This window comes from Panthera tigris, chromosome A3 (assembly GCF_018350195.1).
Source record: "Panthera tigris isolate Pti1 chromosome A3, P.tigris_Pti1_mat1.1, whole genome shotgun sequence".
In the NCBI taxonomy this organism is placed as follows: domain Eukaryota; kingdom Metazoa; phylum Chordata; class Mammalia; order Carnivora; family Felidae; genus Panthera; species Panthera tigris.
The window spans coordinates 37,421,209-37,443,774 of record NC_056662.1 but is presented as its reverse complement, the minus strand read 5'-3'; the positions used below and the strand labels follow the sequence as shown (position 1 = coordinate 37,443,774).

Here is a 22,566-nt window from a genome sequence, read left to right as displayed (position 1 = left end):
ACTGACTGATCTCTAAATTCCTTGAAGGTAGCAGCTATGTCTGACGAATTTCTTTGTCCCTAGTCTATACTATAGCACCTGAAACCACAGAGGGGGTGAATAACGCTTCATGTTGTGGTTCCACTGGGTCAAGATAGTATCCATATATTAAGCTATTTCTATGTCTGATGAATGCAACTGAGAAGGAAGGAGAATGAGAAAGTGGAAACTCATAATATTAATAACCCTCATATTTTGAGTGCCTGACACATGCCAGCAATTTGCATGTTTCAGCTCATGCAGTTCTGACAACTCAGTGAAGCAGAAGTGATACTGTCGTGCTATAGATGTAGAAACTGAGTCTTAGAGATAGTGATGAGGGAGCATAAGGCAAGCTGACACCCTGAAAACACCCGCTCCATCCACCCAGGTGGGATCTGTGTGACATTCCTCAGGCACTCCTGGCTGCCCAAGGACAAAGGAAAGGAAAGAAAACAAATGGTTAAACTGACAGTCTCCATCAGTTCACAAATATCTTAGTAAATTATAAGAAAAAGGCAATCTTATCAATAGCCTAGTTTGCAGAAACCTATAGACTCCTTTCCTGGAGCCCCAACATCTCCCTCCCTTCCATAGTGATGTGAGAAACAAAGGCAGGAGGAAATGGCAGATAAAATTCGGTTTCCTTATAACCTGTAGCCCATTGACAAATACTTGAGGCAGGAGAGTGTAACAGTTCTCCAGGAACTCCCTACTGTCCTAATGTTAATGCTTTGCTAGAGGGAAAACAACCTTAGCTTGACAATAGCTAGGCCTCCAGTATCATGTGAGTCTTCTTTGTAGCATATGAGAATCCCTTTGGAAACTTCTTGTCTTGATCTCCCCCAACTCCATAGTATATAAATGGTCATCTCTCACATTTATAACACAGCTCTTTCTGCCCAAGTGTCCTATCCTTGTGCTTCAATAAAATCATCTTTTTGCACTAAAGACGTCTCAAGAACTCTTTCTTGGCTGTCGGCTCTGGACCTCCCCACCACTCTGGACACCCCACCACTCCAAACCCCATCAACAGGACTCATCTTGGGTGATGCAGCCAGGAAACAAAAGACCTGGGGTTTGTCAACAGCGCTCTCTGATCCCAGGCTCTTATTCTATTTATTCTGCCATCCTGGATCCCTCTTGGTCCACGAGGGTATAAGGACTGGGGAACACAGTAGAAAAGCATTTCAGGTATGTCTTTTGGTGCCTAACAGTTTTAATGATATGGAGCAGTTTTCCCCTCCTAACTGGAACCTGGATAACCCAGAATCTCAGCCTTTATTCAACCTACATGTATCAAGTATCTTCTGCGAACTAGACATCGTACCAAGAACTAGAGAAACCACCACACCAAACACTCATTCCCACTTTCAGGGATTCTCAATTACAGGAGAAAAACTCAACAGGCAACCAAGAAGCACTGACTGGTGTTTCTAAATACAATAAAGTATAACACAAGAGTCCAGCTTTCAGAACAACTGGGCTTCCCATATAAAAACAGAAAATGGCGCACACCTGCAAATGCTTCAGATTTCTCAAGCAATAGTAGGGCACCCCAGCGGGAGTCATTCTAATCTACCTGCACTCCCCAACCAGCACATTTTCTGGCTCATCTTTACAATGGTCATGCAGACAACGTTCTTTGAGAAGGCAGAGATTTCTGCTCTTGGTCATTTTTAATTCTCTAACTCCGTGTGCCTGTTCACTTCTTTTGATGGTGGATCTGATTGAATTAGATAGCCCTATGGTGCCCACAGATGGAAGATTCCTACAATCTACGAATCTTCAGGGGTATTCCCCCCGTGTCTGTCAGACACACAAAGGGGTTAAATTAGGAACAGACCACTCATTGTAAAGGCTAATTCTATTTCTTCCTTGGTAAAAAGAGAGGGGCAGTGGTGGGCTGGAGCCAGCTCACAGCAGCCCAGGAGAGCCGATTGTGAAATTTTCAGTAATTCTGTGAGCCGGTTGTTAAACAAAGCCATTATGAAAATTTAATTATAGAAACTCAAAGTTAAATAAATAATAATAAAAACAAAAATAACAAATACTTAAAGCTCATCTAATTCTTTTATTATCACCATGCTCTTGAGGTTATTTACAACCATTATATCTGACTGGTGGGAATACTTCCCAGCCCTGTGCTGCTTGACATCAGGTTGGTAACTTGAAATCGACCATGGTGAGAGAATTTATGCCATGATATTCAGGAAATGCTACAAATCAAGGCATTTTTAGCCCAGAGAGCCCATTTTTAAACATTTAGCAGCATGGCATTGGGGAAGAGGCTTTTCTCCCAGAGAACTGTAAGCAACATAGCTTGAGCCACAGGCCCAAAGCAAACACAGGCTTGGGCACAGCTGTGGAAAAAAAAGCCAACAGGAAAGACAGATGCAGACAAGACAACTTGAGGGTGACACTAAGGCCAGGGGCATAAGATGGAACCCAGGGCAACCTTCTCAACCGTGCTGCCCAGAGTGGTCTGCAGTCCCTGTGTTTGGGTCCCCTTTCTTGGGGACTTAGTCCCAGATTTCCAAAAACATACAGCCTAAAACAGGCTGGCAGTGGCCCCTTAACTCTTGCTACTTAGCAGCGAAGTCCAAATGATCGTTGAGACAGAAACAAACCCGATTGTCCATGAACCAGAAATAATCCGGACACAGACTCAGTTAAGAGCAAAATCTCTGTCATCTCAGAGACAGTAGCATCACCGTGGGAGCTGAGAAAGGTGAGTTCTGGTGCGCCGGTGCATGTGGTGAACTTGACTTTTTAGATTACACGTTTTTATTCAATTGACAAGTAGGAACCACTCTACGTTTTAGGTTTCTGAGGGAATAGCCCCTAGTGCAGTGTTGTCTGATAGATCTTTCTGGAGAGATGAACACATTCTAACCATATGCACCACCCTGCACAGCAGCCACCTCATGGGCTGTTGAGCACTTGACTAACGCAACTCAGGTACTGAATTCTAAATGGGGTTTAATTTCAATTACTCTGAGTTTAAATTTACATGACCATGTGTGGCTCATGGCTATTGTATTGGACAATGCACCTCTAGTGCTTTGAAGCTGGGAAATAGCATTCAATCAGGGGGAATGTAAGTAATAAAGTTCGGATGATAATTAATAGAACGAAGTGTAGTTTCTCGGTGTGGCTAAGCTTATTCTATTTGGCTCCTTCGCTACACATCCATGATTATGAATTCCCGAAGGGTCCACTTTGAATGCTAAATTGCTGTTAGATTTCTGAAAAATCCAGTCTCATCCAAGTAAGCATGCCACCCCAATCAGCGTCCCAGAAAATGGTCAGGCACTGGGGTGAACTCATCTCTCCTAGCCCTTGCCCCTACTTTAATCAGCCTTTGGATGTAATGTAGTCCCACTCTGAGTCCATCTTGACAAAGGCAGAAAATACCATCCTCTGCCTTGTCAAATCATAGGATCCTTCAGGTACTAACTGAGCCGTGACCTCCATCTGATCCCTGCCATGTTTACACTCACTGTGGGAGCAAGTGCTACCTAAATCCCTTGTCTTCATGTCTCTGATGGTTCTGGAGCTTTGAGCAGCAGCCTGCACTTTATAGCCATGATAATGTCTCGTGCTCAGCTTCTGGCAGGGTCTTCTGTCAAAGTGTGCACCCACAACCCCTGGCGAATTGCAGGGGCATTCATGGCCCACTCACCAGACCTAAACTCTGTAGGTTCTGAGGCCACCCAAATACCACTTGTGTTTAGTATGCCCATTTTCTCAAGGTCAAATGAAACTCTGGGTCACCCTTCTGAAAAGAGAGGAAGGCAGTCCCGAGATGCCCTTCTTGGCCAGTGTGACAGAATTGGGACCAGAAAGAGAATCCTATGCTTATCTTGGGGGGACTTCCATGCTAACTTTCAAAATAACTCAGTTTTTGAGGCTAAGTGGAGTTTTATTTCTAATAAAGAATAATAGCTGGGCTTTCAGAATAAAGAAGGCTATATTTATTCTACTTCAGTTGTTAAATGAGAATTTACAATTTTGATTGGTTTGGAACTTTTTTTTAAAGAGCTGGTATTTTTGTGTTTTTTTTTTTTTCCTCTGTGGTCATGTTTATTAAGGTATAAATTACGTACAATAAAACACCCCTTTTTTTGGCATACAATTCTATGACTATTGACAAACACATATGATCCTGTAACTACCACCACAATCAAAATATAGAACAGTTCCATCACAACAAAAAATTCCCTCATGTCCTTTGTAGTCAATCCCTCCACCTACCCCCAAGCATCCATTGATCTGTTTTCTGTCCCTATGGTTCTGACTTTCCCACAATGTCATATAAATGGAATCATACAGTAGCTAGCCTTTTTAGTCCCATGTCTTTCACTTAGAATGATGCACTTAAGAGTGAAATGTTCTATTTCAGCTTGTTAACAGTCTAGCTAACAGTTGCCAGGCTGTGTGACAAGTGCTATACTCAGGTGTATCCAGGAAGCCATAGAGTCACCCACCAACATTACCGAGAGCTTAGAGAAACCTTCTCAGTATTTGAGGTCAAAAAAGAAGGTAGAGAGGGTAGCGTAGGGAGGATGGGAGGAAGGTGGCCAAAAGGTACAAATGTCCAATTATAAGATACATAAGCACTAGGGATATACCCTACAACATGAAGACTGTAGCTAACACTGCTATCTGCTATATAGGAAAGTTGCAAACAGAGTAAGTCCTAAGGGTTCTCATCACAAGGATAGTTTTTTTTTTTCCTTTTTTCTTTTCTTCTTTCTTTGTTTGTTGTTGTATCCTTATGAGAAGATGGATGTTAAGTGAACCTATGGTGGTAATCAGTTCACAATATACGTAAATCGAACCATGATGTACACCTTAAACTTATACAATGATATGTGTTAGTTATTTCTCAAAAACTGTGAAGAAGAAGGAGAAAAAGAAGGGAAAGGAGGGGGATGGCAAGCATCAACTACTAGGATAAGGAAAGAGCCTGATAAGTAGAGGAACCGATGGCCAAAGACAAGGAGACATTAGAACAGCTTCCTTCCTAAAAAGAAAAACTATTAAATACAAAGAGCCCTATACTTAGGTCTAGAGACTAAGGCAACAGAAATCTGTAGTTCTAAGACTCAAGTAAAATGTGTGCATCTAACTAGCAAGGATTCCAATTTCATTCCCACATATGTCTCCCCATTTGCTCTGACAGTGATGAAGAGGCAGAAATCTTTAAAGCTGGAAATCCATGTGTTGAGCAAATTCTAGAGCAAACCCCACCCCAGACTAAGGGTATGGAGAGGGACGGGGGACTGGAGAGGGACTCTGAACTCCAGCTCTAAACTTTTCCTTGACTGGTAAACAGGGGAAAATCATTTATCACTTAATGGGACTGTGTGTCCATTATCTTTCCCATAGGAATGTAAACAGGACAAAATTGTAAAAAAAATTATCTGCAGAGTTTTGGCAGATCGGTTCTGTGGCCAACCAACTGCTTTATCTTGGACAAGTCTCTTGACTTTTCTATCTTCTTTCACTTCTTTTCTGTTACAAAAAAGAAAAAGAAAGGAAAAGAATGAGGTTGGATCAGACCATTTTAGAAATTCTTTCCAGGCCTTCTGTTTTATGATTTTATAAGTTGACGTCAAAACCATCGCACTCAGGGAAGTTTGCAGCACACTCAGAAATGTGGCTGGAATAAAGGCTCCATTCATGGCACCAGTGTTCAGTGAGCACAATGAGGCTTTTTGTTGGGGGGTGGGTGGAAGGGGAGAGAGAGAATCTGGGAGGTCTGGTGTTCACTCTCTCCACCACACATCCCCAGTGAGTCACTAAAATTGTGGTAGCAATGGTGGGAGTGAAAAGAGAAAAGAGAGCACCCGTCACCCCTAATCACCTTGGACCTCTATTGGGGTCATTGGAAGCAGTTCCGCAGGTCACTGTACCCGGCCAAACGATCTTGTTACAAGTCAAACTCGGCCACCTCCATCCATTCTCATCAGCTCAAATATTATTCTAGTCTGTTTACCCGTGGACTACTGAAAACACTACTCTAAATGAGGCTGGAATCATGTGTCACAGGCTCTGGAAGTTCTAGCTGTTCCCTAGTGGAAGAACATTCTACAGTTCTCTACTTTTACCATTGCCTTTCTGCTGCCCACCCCCACTCTCTTATCTCTGCTTTCTCTCTGCACCCTGCTCTGTAGACAAGCCACTGCCAGGAGCAATTGAACCCTTTGGGGTGGTACAAGGCCTCTTCCCAGCCCCCTCTGCACATAGGTGGGGCTCTGATTACCGGGGGACTCCAGGAGGATGGAGGTTGTGGTGCCAGCATGAGCCTCAGGTCCCTGGAATGTCAGGGCTAGAGGGGACCCCAAAGAAACGAAGTTCACTGGTACCCAAACCTTTTTCTTAAGTAGAGCAAAGCCTCTTCTCAAGTAAACCTTGCAAGGAAAACCAAACTGAAAAAAGTGATAAAAACTGCAGAAATGAGGCACAGAAGTAGAGTGGGGGTGGGGGGGAGTGTGTGCTGAACACACACACACACACACACACACACACACACACACTCTCACACACCCACACACATAATTGGGGAAGTAAAATTTTTTAACAAATCTCCCAATCCAGAAACCCTCTCCACAAAGTCGGTAGAGAAAGAAAACAGTTCTACTCCTGGATAAGCATGAAACTAGAATGTGATGTGCAGTCACAGGCAATCCGCTAAGAGACTGCAAAGATGGAAAGAAATCGCACCCACCACTTTGCATAGCCAAGCAGAGACCACCAGTTTACGAGCACAGTTTCAAGATAAACACTAACAAGGCCTCAGACGAGAGGACTTGACTGCACTGTGGGTCACACATAGTTCACCCTAACTTTGCAACTTAGCTAATTGACTTTATCCAAAGGAAAAAAAAATAAACTCCTGTCTCTGTGACAGGCGGTAATTTTACAACTCGAAAGGAGGTGCCCACCAAGTTAGGCTCCTACCTCCCTCAGAGACCCGGGGGGTAGGGGATGCTGTCTACTTTTCAAGGAGATGGCTCCCAGGTCCTTAAGAAAGACACTCCCGGGTCATAAAGCTGGTTTCTGAAGGTAAATGTTCTAAGGTTAATGTTCTGACAAAAAGGAAAACGGAAATATCTTCCCTTATTTTCAACAGGGAAAATACGCCTTTTATTCTTAATTCATATTTGTCTTTATGCTGCACTTAACCTGCACGCACATGCATGCACACACTCACACACAGCTCTTATTTGAATCCTCAATAATCCTGAACTAAACTGACTCCTGCTGTTCTGAGACAACCCAAAGTCATTCTGGGTGAGGACTTTATCAGCAGTGATAAGTCAGGGTCAAGGCCATATTGCAAACCCTGCTGTCTATCTCCTGGAGCTCTCAGCAGCATTAAGAATTAGAGCAGGGACACCTGGGTGGCTTAGTCAGTTAAGCATCCGACTTTGGCTCAGGTCATGACCTCACAGTTGCCAAGTTTGAGCCCCTTGTCGGGCTCTGTGCTGACAGCTCAGAGCCTGGAGCCTGCTTCAGATTATTTGTCTCCCTCTTTCTCTGCCCTTCCCCGCTTGCACTCTGTCTCTCTCTCTCTCTCAAAAATAAATAAACTTCAAAAAAAAAAAAAAACCACATTGAAAAGAATTAGAGCAGTGATCCCCATCCTGGATATACTGGAACAATGTGATGCTTGGGCCCCACCCCAGATCAATTAAATCGGAACCTCAGGAGATAGGCCCTAACCACCAGTATGGTTTAAAGAGAGAACTGGTACTTCTCATTTGCATCCAGGTTGAGAACCACTTAGCTACAGACTTAATAAGACAGTGGCCCCTCAGTCCTGGCTCCCCACTAGAATCCTAGGAGACCTTAAAACTCCTGATGCTCAGGTATACCCCAGAGCTAATATATCAGGATCTCTGAGGCTAGGACTCAAGTATCCACATTTCTTAAAGCTTCCTGCGTGCGTCCAAGATGCAGCAAAGGCCCAGAACCACTCAGCTGAGAGTTCACCACTGCAGAGCTGCCAATCCAAAGCCTGGTTCTGGGGCTGTGGTCTCACAGGCAAGGACCTCACCCCATCACTTTTATGTGGCCAACTGTAGCATCAGTTTGAACTGTTGCAGGATTTTTTCCTCAATACCCGGGTTTTGTTGTCTCACTGCTTTGAAGAATGAAGAGGTGGACACAAAATGAGCAGCACCCAAAAGTTTATTAGAGTAAAAGATCAGAAAGGAAGAAAGTATGGAAGCTCTCTTTACAGAGAGGGGGCATTCGAAAGTGAATGTCTGAGGACTCTAGACGAGGGTCTTTTTTTTTATAAGGTTCTGGTCAGTCCTCCCATCCCTTCCCCTTGTTTCTTCTCAGGTCCTACCCTTATTGGCTTGGTAGCTCTAGGTGCTGGGTTGTCCATCCTGATCAGCTCAATTCCATTGTGTGAGGGGTGGGCTGTGGCCATATCCTTCCTTGTGGGTCAGACACGTTATGGTCTACTACTTATTCTTAGTTAAGTCTTTTGTCAAATTCCTGACAGGAACCTGAGGGAGAGTAGGTGGTGTCTGTTACATTCTTAAGAGGGACCTTAAGCCTGAGGGGTTTGCTGTGGTCCTCTGCTGGCTCCCAGCATTGTTCCAAAATATGTGTTTTTCCCCACCCAGGGGAAAACCACAGGTCCTAACCTTTCCCACTCTGCCTATCTTATCCTATCTTTCCCTATCATAGAATCATGTTTAGTACAATGCATGTCATATGTTAAACAGAAATATAGTAGCTATACTATTATGGGTTCATGTGATATTTAAATAAAAACTTAAAACTCTGTTTCAACAAATTTCTGCTCTGGATATAAAGTTTATTCTCCCTTGTGGAGGACCCTGTTGGCTTTGTAAGTTTCATTTCTAGCTGTTATTCCTTCTGTCCTTAGCTATCCTGGTCCTTTTTTGTCATCCTACTAAAGAAAAGTATTCCTTACATGAAAAAGAACCTACTCCCCACCCTCCTACCCCCACACACAAACATTGTCTGGAAAGCCCAGCCCTGCACACCTGGGCAATCCACATCCTCCTAACCAGTGGTGCTTGGCAACAGATATGAGGATTTCTTACTGACGGTGAGGAAGTACAATTGTCAGTCCCAGTAGTCCTCAAAAACTTTACTGTACATTGGAGTCCCCTGGAAGGCTTTTTACACCATAGATTGCTGGACCCACCCTTGGAGTTTGTGGGTGAGCAAGTGTGGGGTAAACCCTGAGATTCTGTATTTCTAGTAAGTCCCCAGGTGGTGCCAATGCTGCTCGTCTAAAGCCCATACTTTGAGAACCACTGCTCTATCCCATTCCTTTCTGTCAGGCAAGCAAGAAGTGCCTATCTCTCCTTCTTTCTGTGCCTCCATTACTATGATAGGGAAAGATAGGATAAGATAGGCAGAGAGGGAAAGGTTAGGACCTGTGGTTCCTGGGTGGGGAAAGACACATATTTTGGAACAATGCTGGGAGCCAGCAGAGGACCACAGCAAACCCCCTCAGGCTTAAGGTCCCTCTTAAGAATGTAACAGACACCACCTACTCTCCCTCAGGTTCCTGTCAGGAATTTGACAAAAGACTTAACTAAGAATAAGTAGTAGACCATAACGTGTCTGACCCACAAGGAAGGATATGGCCACAGCCCACCCCTCACACAATGGAATTGAGCCGATCAGGATGGACAACCCAGCACCTAGAGCTATCAAGCCAATAAGGGTAGGACCTGAGAAGAAACAAGGGGAAGGGATGGGGGGCTGACCAGAACCTTATAAAACAAAGACCCTTGCCTGTTGTCATAGGTATTCCCCGCTCTCTGTAAAGAGAGCTTCCATACTTTCTTCCTTTCTGATCTTCTACTCTAATAAACTTTTGGGTGCTGCTCATTTTGTGTCCACCTCTTCATTCTTCAAAGCAGTGAGACAACGAACCTGGGTATTGAGGTAAAAAAAAAAAATCCTACAACATCACCACCCCAGCTTGGGAATGGTTTAGGGTGGCTCTTGAGAAATGCTTCACAAGACTCCAATTCAGGCAGTTTTCAAAAGAAAATAATATCTACGTAAACAGACTTGGTGGTTTTGAAAGAGGTCCCCTGCCCATTCAGCACCCCATCTGAAAAAGCTCTTTGTACTCAGCACAGGGAGGCAGGGTTGTTGGTGGGGGCTGGTTTCAGACAAAATTCTTGTTTTCATTTTGCTGTTGTTTTTCAGCTCTACCCTCATCGGTTTCTCCCACACCCTGAGCTGACTCCGGTTCTGGCCTCAGGAAATTGTCCACCACACAGTAGAGCAGAATGAAGCACTTTAGAAATGTAAATTTATGGACCTGTCTCCAAAGATGTGGCCACACTAGAATATGGTAAATAAATAAGAGCTGTTCCAAAAATATCAGTGAATTTGAATTGGCTTTAAGAATAGAGCTTCTCTTTTACCAGAAGTGGAGGGCACCAGGAAAACAATAAACACCAAGTCAAGGAAAAGTTCATTTTAAAAGCTAAGCAAAAGTAAGGGAAAGGAGGATGGAGGGGGGGGAAGTGGGGAGACCCAAGAAAATTGGAACTGGGAGAGTAAAGAGAAAGGTTCTGATTTAAACCAAAGGTAGGTAAGATGCCTCAGTTCATTCTAAGCACAATGTCCTTGCCAAGATTTCTGCCAAGTCAATACGAACTGTGTTTTATGAGGGCTCAGAACCTCAGCTCCTGCTTCTCATGAACCAATTTAGGGTTCATCATAAAGTTGCTGGATTGAGCAAATAAAAATACAGAGTACCCAGTTAAATGTAAATTTCAGATATTTCAAATATCACATAGTGTATACTTGTACTAAAAAGGTTTTCATTGTTTAGCTGAAATTAAAATTTAATCAGGTGTCCCATATTTTACCTGGCAACCTGTATCATCACCCCACTCTGAATGTACATTTTCTATATAAACTCAGGCATTGGGCTCAGCCCTTATTCCTTATTTTCCATAAGAGGTGCCAAGCATGTGTAGCTTTTACTACAGTTCTGGGAAGATAGAAGTCTTTATGTCACAGAAGTACATATAACTTAACATTAAGTGTGGGGTCCAGCTTCCCCCCAAAGCACCTCAGCCAATTCCACACCTGAGGTTTCACATGGCTTCTTCCTCTACCTTCACTCTTTATTTTCTTACTCTTCTCACACCCAAACTCCAATTCTTCTCATGTGCCAAGGATCTCTAAGACCTCTGTCCCTTGACTCTTTCTGGATCAAGTCGCACCCCTCCAAATAGTATATTGAAGTGTCATCTAGGCGTTTTAAATACATACAGATGCCTGGGCTCACTCCTAAAGATTCTAATTTAATTGCTTGGGGGTAGGGCGGGGCATTGGTATTGGAATTCCATGGAATTCTAATGTGTAGCCAAGTTTCTGTAGGGGCCCAGGGCAGGCTGCCCCAAGATGGGCCACTTTGGCAGAAAGATTATTTCCAATGAAAAGTCATCCAAACCCAGCAAATTCAGGAAAAGCTCTCTGTCTCTCCCTCAAGAGCCTAATTTGTATTGGAAAGGACAGCCTGTACCAGGAAGAAAGCTATAGCAGAGATTCCCCTTTACCTAAGAAACTTATCTGCATATTAAGGTAACCTTGTTTTTCAAAACATCTCCTTTCACCTTGCTGCTAATGTCCTGACTCCCCTTTGTATCCTCAGAGCCTTACCACTCTCTTTAGCTCATAGAAGCTTCAGGTTGCCTCATTGTCTTTGGAATTTCCCTGTCTGTGTGAATTCCCTGCACATACACCTATTAAATTTGATTTTCTCCTGTTAATCTGTCTCATGTCAATTTGGTCCAGATAGAAGGACCATAAGGCAGAGGAAGTTCTTCCTTCTGGACAATTGAGAAGTATTCACTTAGATCAGTGCTTCTTTAAGATTAATTTGCACAAGAATCTGGGAGGATCTCATCAAAAAAAAAGGTTCTGGTTTGGTAGATTGGAGTTCAGACTGGAGGTTTTGCACTTCCAAGAAGCTTCCAGGTGAGGCTGATGCTGCTGGCCAGAGGACATTTCTAGCAACAAAATCTTAGAATCTAGTGCCAGGTGTTAAGACCTTCCATTGAAGTGATGGGTCTTCATTGACAGAATGGAACAGATTCATAGATGTCACAATGTGCCAGAACGCCAGCTACCCAGGGTGGATGGTTGGATATTCATAAGAGCATGAAGGCACAATAGCATTTTCTTGATCTCATGAGTTTCCTCAGTGTTTAGGAAAGTACTTAGCTGAAAGTACTTAGCTGAAAAGATTTCCTTACTGTAAATTTTAGCTGTACTTAGCTGAAAGATTTAAATCAAAGCACTTTGTTAATTAAGACCCTATATTTATATATCTCTTTATTTGTTCCAGAGCACTTTATTATATCTATAGCTTGATTGCTTCAACTCCTTTGAAAATCATGAAAGAGAGTTATGAGTCCCCATTTGACAGATATAAACACTGAGGCCCAAAGATCATAATAGATCTGGGGTCTTTATTAAAGTGGTCTCTGAATAAATGTTTTGTAATACAATGTTTCTATTAAATCCAGATGTAGCCTCTAATTTATAACATAATTAACTAGAAACCAGTGCTTCTCAAATGCTAACGTGCATACAAATGCTCAGGGGCTTGATAAAATGGAGACTGATTCAGCAGGTCCCAGGGAAGACAAACTCCTCGGTGATATGATGCTGTCTACCCATGGGCCACACTTCAGGCATCAAGGAACTCAACCTCACCTCTGTGGATTCAGTTTTCTCAGCTCTAGCTTTTTTCTCATTTCCTTGTGTTACTAAGCACTTAGCAAATGTAGTGAGTGTGAAATGGACTGAGAGTTCTGTGCTTTGGAATCATTCATCTCCATTAAAAACCTGAGGGGTGCTTGGGTGGCTCAGTTGGTTAAGCATCCAACTCTTGATTTCGGTTAAGGTCATGATCTTCTGATTCATGACTTCGAGCCCCATGTCAGGCTCTGTGCTGACAGCTCAGAGCTTGCAACCTGCTTCAGATTCTGTGTCTCCCTCTCTCTCTGCCCCTCCCCCACTCACACCGTCTAACAAAACAAAACAAAACAAAAAACAAACCTGAAGACAATGCTTTGGAAAAACATGGGTTATTTTCTTATTGAACTCTAAGCTACCATATACAGAAATTAATGTAAGTAATATGTAGTCTCAACATTTCAGCCTTCCTTATTTTATTTCAAATGCTTACCTGTAGGACTTTATTGGCAACACCTATATGCAAAGGAAAAGATTTACAAAATCAGTATTGGTTTATATCTTTTACTATCTTCACTAAACATGGGTCTGTGAAAATTCATAACTTTTACTTTGCAAAAATAACCTATCCGTGTTGTGTTGCTGATGGTAGTGGTGGGTTTTGCTGTTGTTGTCATTTCTATTCACTGTCACTTTTAAAATAATTACTTTTTCTTGATTTGTGTCAGAAAAAAGTAACCATCTTTCCAGAGATGAATCCCAAGCTAAGAATGCAAGCAGCTCATGATGTCAAAAGCGAGAGCACTGTTTGTTTGGAAAGATCTCCCACTAGACAGTGCCCTTAAAATCTTCCTTTATAGTTCCCAAGAGGATTGACAGAAGTGTTTGCAAAGGCCTACAAAACTCTGGGTTTTTGTTTTTTTTTTGCTCTTGGTTTGGTGGAAAAAGAGAAAAGAATGAGAAACATCACCCCTCCACACACAGACACACATACTCAGAGTCACCTGCACTCACCATTACCTCACCATGATCCCATTCTTTGTTTTCATAAAGTTACCACATTTTTCAGCAATGACAAAGGGAATAATGGCTCCATTACCCTCACACAACCATCACTTTAAAGTTTGTGATAGATTTCTTGCATTAGTAGCTCTAGTTCTCTACTCTTTCCTGTGACTTTGGTAGTGACCTCCCACACTTTAGACTTGGCTGTGTGCTCCTTTTGACCAACAGGAGAGTAGCAAACTTGATGCAAGCAGAAACTTGTAGAAGCATATTATCTGCTTTTCCTCTTGCTTTTCTGAGGACCTGCCTTAGCTGTCCTGTTGGAGACTTATGAGAGGCACATGGAGGAGAGTGGCATTATCTAAGATGAGGCAGACCAACGCAGCCATTCTCCAGCTGAGCCCCCAGCTGACAACAAATGCATGAGAGAGGCCAGTGAGGTGAGTTGTACCTAGCCTAAGACAGCAGAATAGCCTGGGCAGCTCCTAGACTCAGGAGAAGTAAAGCATGGTTGTTGTTGTTGTTGTTGTTGTTGTTGTTGTTGTTGTTTAATAAAAAAAAGAAAACACTGTTTTGGGTGATTTGTTCCTAAATGTGAATGTATCAATCTTGGAGAGTGGCAGAGTCATGGTATTTCTGAGTTGGAAGAGTCTTCAGATCTTCCAGTTAAGAGATCACAAACTTAAATGCTCCCGGGAAGAAAATTAAGACCCCAGGAAGGATTTTTTAAAAGTAAACCGATCCATAAATAAAAATAAATAAATAAATAAATAAATAAATAAATAAATAAGTAAATAAGAATTGATCCAGCCATAAGACAGCAAAGTAGTAGTTACAGATGAATCGAAAACATACAATCTTATCTAAAAGCATTCACACTGCAAAAGTCTTTAAAACACTGTGTGATCCAAATAAAACTCCTCGGTTGGCTTAAAAACATCCCCTGGGGCCCCATCATCTGAAGTCTGATTTCTAGTTTGGTCTCTAGATTAAGTGATGTGATAGTCTGGGCCGGGTTCCTACCTGGTTGAAGATCAATCTCAGAATTGTTCCAGCCCTCTTTCCAGGATACCTACAAGGTAGTGATTTTAGTCCCATTGTTTTCATTTTTTTTTAATCTTTATTTTTGAGAGAAAGAGAGCACAAGCATGGGAGGGGCAGAGAGAGAGGGAGATACAGAGTCTGAAGCAGGCTCCAGGCTCTGAGGTGTCAGCACAGAGCCTGACTCAAGGCTCCAACTCACAGACCACACGAGATCATGCCCTGAGCCAAAGTCGGATGCTTAACTGACTGAGCCACCCAGGCACCCTGATTTGATTCCCATTTTACTGTTGAAGGTCAGCAAAGCTCAGTCTCAGTGACTACTCCAAGGTGACACTGTTAGTTAGTGGATAGTCCAGGATTCAAACTCAGACCTGTCTGGTGACCACACTTACTATGCTGCCCCTTGTAGATTCCTAATGTCCAAGACCAGAGGTCTAGGTCAGCAAACTATGGCCAAAGGCCAAATCCAGCCCACCCACCTGTTTTTGCACATAAAGTTTTCCTGGAACCCAGCCACACTTATTGAGTTATGGCTGCTTTCACACAATGGCAGAGTTGGATAACTGTGACAGAGGCTGATAAAACTGAAAATATTTACTACCTGGCCTTTTGTGGAAAGTTTGCCAATCCCTGGCCCAGAGGGCTTCCTTCTTCTGCTAGTAACCACAAGCTCTCCAGGATACATAGGGTCTCTTGCGTGTTATTGGTGGGACCTCTAATAGAGGCTCGCCATAACTGCATGAATGTGACCTGCTCAAGGTTCAAAGTGGACAAAGTTGAACGATGAGAAGAGAGTAAAAGAGCATTTTGACCTAACATTAGCCTAAAGTTCCTTAATATTAAAGTTTGCAGCAAGAAGAAACCCATTCCCTAACAGCAAACTAAACAGCAGCTGCAGATAGCATCAATATAAACACACCTGCAGGCTCCTGGGCTTCCAGCCTTTCATTTTGCATTTCATTCAAATGTGCGAAGAAACCATCAGCAGAGTTCCTACAAGTTTCCGGAGTCTTTAATCAAACAAAGGGTGAGGAAAATCTGTCAGTCCTCCCAAATAGTGAAGCCCCATTTTTTATTAGAAAAGGAGACAAAATATTGTGATTGAAGCTCATGTTAGAAAGAAGGGAAGGGAAACGGCTTTTAAATAAAATGGTGTAGTGTGAAAGCCCTGTTCTGCAGTAAGACAGAGCAGAGTCACACACACTGCTTATGGAGACTGAACGAGGTTTAGCCCTTAGTTGTATTTTCATTTTTGCATTGGAGGAGCTGGAAGACTTTACCAGGCCCCAAAATCCATCTCTACCCAAGATGGCAAATCCTTGTAAATGTGCCGATTCCATTTGTTCACTTGAGGGGAGACAGCAACCAGGGGAGACAAAGGAATTTGCTCTGGGTGAAAAAAATGGTCCAAATCCTATGGGTCAATTTCCTATTTTCTTTTCCCACCTTTTATTGCCTTCTGGTCCCGGACTGCCAGAGGCTTGGTCAAGCCCAGAGTGTAACATTTGGCAGGCTTGAGAATTAGCTGGGTAGCAGTTGAAAACTAATCTCCCTAATGCCCACCCCACACTAGTTGAATCAGGTCTTGCAAAGGATGAAACATGGGGCTTCATATTTTGCAAACGTCCTTCAGGCAGTCCAACTCCATGGCCTCCACTCAAGCCCATGAGTGACTTTAATGCAAACTTACCCGCCCTTACCTCCTCTAGATGAAAGTGGTGCGAGGAGAGGCAGGTTCTCCTTTGAATAAATAAATAGAAACGATTTGAAGTTCTACTTAATGCAAATATACTCAATTGACCTTATTCATTACTTGTTACCTGTTAGACTTTAGAAAATCATTTAATCTCTCTTGAGTTTTATCCCTCAGCTGTTAATTGGTAACATCAACTTAGGTAGAACTTCTCTGACTATATATCTCTCTTATACACCAAGTCAGGAATAAGCTCTGGACTATTTCTTTTCTTTTCTTTCTTTTTTCTAATGTTTATTTATTTTTGAGAGACAGAGTGTGTGTGTGTGTGAGCTGGGGAAGGGGCAGAGAGAGAGAGAGACACAGAGTCTGAAGCAGGCTTCGGGCTCCAAGCTGTCTGCACAGAGCCCGACGTGGGGCTTGAACTCATGAACCATGAGATCATGACCTGAGACAAAGTCGGACACTTAACGGACTGAGCCACCCAGGTGCCCCAAGGGACTATTTATTTTCATTGATATCCAAGTTCTTACCCAAAATTCTCTCCTTGAAGATGGATGAGCCATCTCCTTGACTCATCCCTATGGCTCAATAGGCACCTAATGCGAGCAAAAGAAAATTAAAAGAGGGGAGAAAGAGGAGAGCAGGTAGAAGATAGAAGAATTTTCATTTCTGATTCAGATTTCTTCAAGGTCCTCTATCCCCATGGGTCAGTCACTCAAAGTTATTATGTTTTACATTGAACAGGTATAAGGCACACAAAAGATATTCAGAAAAGACTTGTAGATGATATTTATTTGAATACAACTTTTGATCAACTTCATTCAAATATGTTCAAGAATAACCAAAGACCCAAAATGGTCTCTGTTGAAGACAAACTTAGTATGCTAGACGAGGAAAGCTAGATTCTTCTGTGAGGAGTTAAAGCAGGCCTCTCCTAATAAGTAGTAAGAGTCAAACAGAGGGCAAGTAGGAGAAAGTATTTTCTAAATTAGGAAGGATCCAAATGGCACTTTGCAATTGTTACAGAAAGGGACTTAAAAGTGCCATTGGGATTGGTCATTATCACTGTATGATGTCATCTGCATGGTGTTATCTGCTTCTCCAGTTTAATACTGGAGTGTAGTTCTCAACTGAGTCCAGTATGAGTTCTTGGAGGTTCAAGCTGGCTTTGGGTTATACGGGGATCAAGTTTTCTGTGAATGGTCAAGGTTCAACATAAATTTCCTTTATGAGGGGTGCCTGGGAGTCAGTTGGTTAAGTGGCTGACTTCGGCTCAGGTCACGATCTCACGGTTTGTGAGTTTGAGCCCCACGTCAGGCTCTGTGCTAACAGCTCAGAGACTGGAGCCTGCTTCGGATTTTATGTCTCCCTCTCTCTCTGACCCTCCTCCACTCACACTCTGTGTCTCTCTCACTCTCAAAAATAAATATTAAAAAAATTAAATAGAAAGGAAAGAAATTTCCTTTATGACAAAAGTGAAGTAAATAAGATCATACTATATGTATTGCTTTATAACCTGCCTTTTGTACCTCACGATACACTAGGATGTCTTCTACCAAAATATATTAATCTTTTACAGTATTTGTAATGACTGCAAAGTATATCATTATATGAATGAGTTGTCATTGTCACATACCCTGTTGTTGATATCCAGGTTGCTTCCATTTCTTTGGTATTATAGATGGAGCTTCAATGCAAAGTCTCAGAGCCAAATACTGCACAGACCTTCATTTATTTTCTTGAAGAACATTTCTAGAAATACAACCACTAAACCAAAAATGATAGGCATCTTTAAAACTATATTTACTGCCAAAATTGTCCTCTAGAAATGGATTATCGTTTGATACTTGCAGCACCAAAGGCCTGGGCTACATCACTCGTGTGAGATCACAGGCAACAATAAGCAGAGAATTGAGGACTGACTGGGCTTGCAGGTCCCTGCTCCTTCTCCACTGGGGAATGGCTGGCCACTGGGCAGCCTGGTTCTGTTTAAGGTATAGTTGGTTCCTGTCAGAGTTAGGGCCACTCCAGAAGCAGACCCTAACACAAGGATTCATTTATAAATGGTTAATTTGGGAGGTAATCTCAGGACATACTAATTGTAGGGTATGGGCGGAAGAAGGAAGAAGTAAGACAGGGTATGAGAGGTAGATAATAAAGAGTATGCTATCAAACAAGTTACCACTATGAGCAGCCGAAGATTGATCTTGCTGGGTATGTCTGCAAACAGTGTGGAAGACGCACCCCAGAGTTACCTTCCTGAAGGGCAAGGTAGCTACAGTGTCTACACATGAAGTGCTCCCAGACATTGTTGAAAGCTGCTCTGGGAGGATCTGATTCTCCTGTATGCCCAACCTGCTGTGAGCATAGCCAGGCAGAGTGAGGCCTAGCCAGTAAACTCTGAAAAGGTAAGAGCCTGAAGGGCTGCAGTAACATTATAGGTGATGTATGTGTGGTGTGGCCAAGTGGGTCAATGATAAACTGCTCTGCAGTTTCTAGTCAGACTCTCCTGCCACATTCTAGCCCCTACACAATATGGCAAAGTCTCACAAAGCTACTCTGAACATCCAGTCTATGGTGCAGCCTCAAGGAGAAGAATGCATCATGACATCTGCTGAAGTATAAATCACATGAAGTAAAATGCACCCATTTGAACTTTCCACTTCCAATCATGATGAAGTAACAAAAACCAGAAATGCTCTCCTAACAACTAAGAAAACTGGACAGAATAGGGGTACCAGGCTGCCTCACTTGATAGAGCGGGTGACTCTTGTTCTGAGGGTCATGAGTTTAAGCCCCATGTTGGATATAGAGATTACTTAAAAAAAAAGTGGACAAAATATATGAAACAATGGTTTTCAGGGACTGGACAACAAACATAGCAGGACAGTGGTCCACAAGAGAGGAGAAACGAGCAACATGAATCTGAGATTGGTCCAGCTTACCAATTGGGGAGTTTTCAGGCTTCAACACAGGGAGGAGGAACTCTCACAGAGTCGGAGGGGGGATGGGGTAGTCAGGGAAGCTAGAGTTTGCAGGGCAGAAAACCAGAAAAGAGACAGAAGCATAGAGAGAGGGAGCTGCAGAGTTCTGCATGTGGTGCCCATCAAGTCCATGGCGGAGCACTGATAAGACTCTTCATGTGAGGAAACTATGCAAGGCCAGGGAAAGAACCACAGGAAAAGAGCAGGTAGAAAATTACTCAGAGCTCATTCAGAATTAAAAATACTTACCATTTCCCACAGCAGAATGGAGAAACATCATAATATACATTTGGTTGAGTACTGATTACCTACCTGTTTGCATATGCTTATTTGAGATCTGGTTGAGTACTCAGAAAGATAGTGCCTCTGCAGTGTGACCAAATTAGCCATAGAATGAAGGCTTTGGTCCTGCCGAAAAAAGCTCACAAGCAAGCCTCAAATGAATCAAATTATTTCCTAGTGTAAAACTCATGTGTATTTAAAAGAATACCAGAAGAAAAAAATCCAGCACCCAACAATACAAACATTAAAATGCCTGATATCCAATCAACAATTATCAGGCACGCAAAGAAGTAGGGAAAGAGACCCCATAATAAAAAGAAGAATCAATCATAGAGTAATGACACAAACGATAAAAGTAAATATACGAGGACCTTATACAAGTAATACATGGGATCATAAATGCATCCCACATATCCAAGAAGGTAGAGGAAAGCATGAACATAAGGAAAGACACAGAGGTAATAGAAGACCCAAATGAGCCTCCAGAGATGAAAAACACAATGCAACACAATGTTTGCAACAACAACAACAACAACAACAACAACAATACTATAGAAGATAAGTAAACTTGAGGACTTAGAAGTAGAAATTGTTCAAGATGAAACCCAGAGAGAAAATACATTCATTTTATGTGCATATTTTGACACATCTGTGCAAATGTATACACCTGTGTAATCAGTACTGCAGTCAAGATATAGAACACTTCCATCATCCCCAAAAGTTCCCATGCAATCACCAACCCCACCCAACAGTGTCTGTTTCTAGGCAACTCCTAACTTGCTTTTTGCTAGTGCCAGTATATACTAGGTTTGTCTCATCTTATGTTTTATATAAATGAGATAATATAATAAGTACTCTGAGTTTGGCCCCTTTTATTTAAGCATACCCCTTTTTATGGCTGAGTAGTATACAACTGTATGGATGTGCCATTATTAGTTTATCCATTCACCAGCTGATGAACATTTGGGTTGTTTCCACTTTTTTTTTTTTTAATGTTTATTTATTATTAAGAGAGAGACAGAGAGACAGAGCATGGATGGGGGAGGGGCAGAGAGAGAGGGAGACACGGAATCCGAAGCAGGCTCCAGGCTCTGACCTGTCAACACAAAGCCTGACATGGGGCTTGAACTCATGAACCATGAGACCATGACCTGAGCTGAAGTCGGATGCTTAACCCACTGAGCCACCCAGGTGCCCCGTGAGTTGTTTCCAGTTTTGAATAATTTTGAATAAAGTTGCTCTGAACATTCACATACAGGTCTTGTGTCAAAAAGTTTCCCTTTTGGGGGTAAATAGCTAGGAATGCAATGGTTAGGTCCAACAGGCAGTGTATATTAATAAGAAACTGTCAAGCTGTTTTCCAAAGTGGCTATTCTCTTTTATATACTTATCAGGATGTATGAGAGCTGCAGCTATTCCACACCACTGCCAGCACTTGGTATCATCAGTCTTTCTTTCTTTCTTTCTTTCTTTCTTTCTTTCTTTCTTTCTTTCTTTCTTTCTTTCCCATTTTTAAAATTTTAGACATTCTAATGATCCTGTCATAGTTCCTCATGGATTTAATTTGCATTTTTGTGATGACTAAAAATGTTGAGCATCTTTTCATGTGCTTATTGGCCAGTCATACATATTCTTTTTTAAAGTATCTATTCAAATATTTTTACCCATTTAAAAATTACTAATTGTCTCTTCTTTTTTAGCAGTAAGAGTTCTCTATATAGTCTAGGTACAGATCTTTTGTTAGAGATATGTTTAGCAAATATTTAAATATTTTCCCCCAGTTTGTGGCTTGCCTTTTCATTGTCTTAATGGTGTCTTTCAAGGAACAGCCATTTTGCTTTACTTTATTTTTAACATTTACAATTTCATCTTACTCGCAAAGAGTCTTATCACCTAGGTGAGCCTGGTATTGTTTTAACATTTTAGAGATAAGAGGCCCCATAGTTTCATTGACGGGTTCAAAGTCACACAGCTGGTCAATCAAAGACAATGTCAATACGAAACCTTCAGTTTTCTGATTCTAGATCTGTACAGAATTTGTGTGTGTTCACACAGCAATTCAGGGGTTTCCCATCTTGAATGGCATCTAAGAGAAACCTGCTTTATGTAGTGATCTGGCAGGTGGAAGATTTCAAGGCTCTAGTATAAATTTATATTCCTGCTACAGCTGTGTCTTCCCACCCACGAAGGGAGATGTGGAGAAAGAGCAGGAGCTCCTTCAAGTTGTAAGCTACTTATTAAACCTGACAGACGACGAGGAGCAGGATAGTATGCCCTCTCATCGCCTCTGACCGCCACCCCCCTTCAATTTCCATTCCCTTTCTGGACTTTTAAAAAATTGCTTTTTAATAATATCCATAATTCATGAAAAGAAATGATAAAATCAAAACATATTACCACTGGCTTATAAATGCCAGTGCTATTAATTATTAACAGCCCAAGAAGGAAGTCAGGAATGATCCCAAAGGTGAGAGAGATAAAGGCACTAGTGGGGAAAAAAAAAAAAGTTGCATATTAAATGAATTTAATTCCTCTTCTCAAAGAGCCAGCAGAAGTTTAGCTAAAATAGAGGCCTTGGCAATCATCTAATGAAAAGCCCTCATACCACAGATGGACAAAACCTGAAGCCCAAAACACTGCCTGCCTTGAGTTACGATAAAGCAGTGAAACATACTTCTTTTTATTGCTGTCCTGTTCTCTAACTCTGCCTCTATCAATGTCACACTTGACATCAGGGAGGACAAGTGTTTTCTAAAATAAAGGGATTCATTGTTTGCAAAGCCTAAGAATCAGCCTTCATTTTAG

General features: G+C 42.1%; 1 long non-coding RNA gene across 2 annotated transcripts in view; it reads left to right on the top strand.

The window, feature by feature from the left end:
- The first annotated feature begins 11,443 nt into the window (after positions 1 to 11,443).
- LOC122236991 overlaps positions 11,444 to 22,566 on the top strand; it is a 46,100-nt gene continuing 34,977 nt past the window's right edge. For both annotated transcript variants that reach the window (XR_006215183.1, XR_006215182.1), the window contains exons 1-2: positions 11,444 to 11,631; positions 14,056 to 14,195. This is a non-coding gene — a long non-coding RNA (uncharacterized LOC122236991). The remainder of the gene's footprint in view (positions 11,632 to 14,055; positions 14,196 to 22,566) is intronic.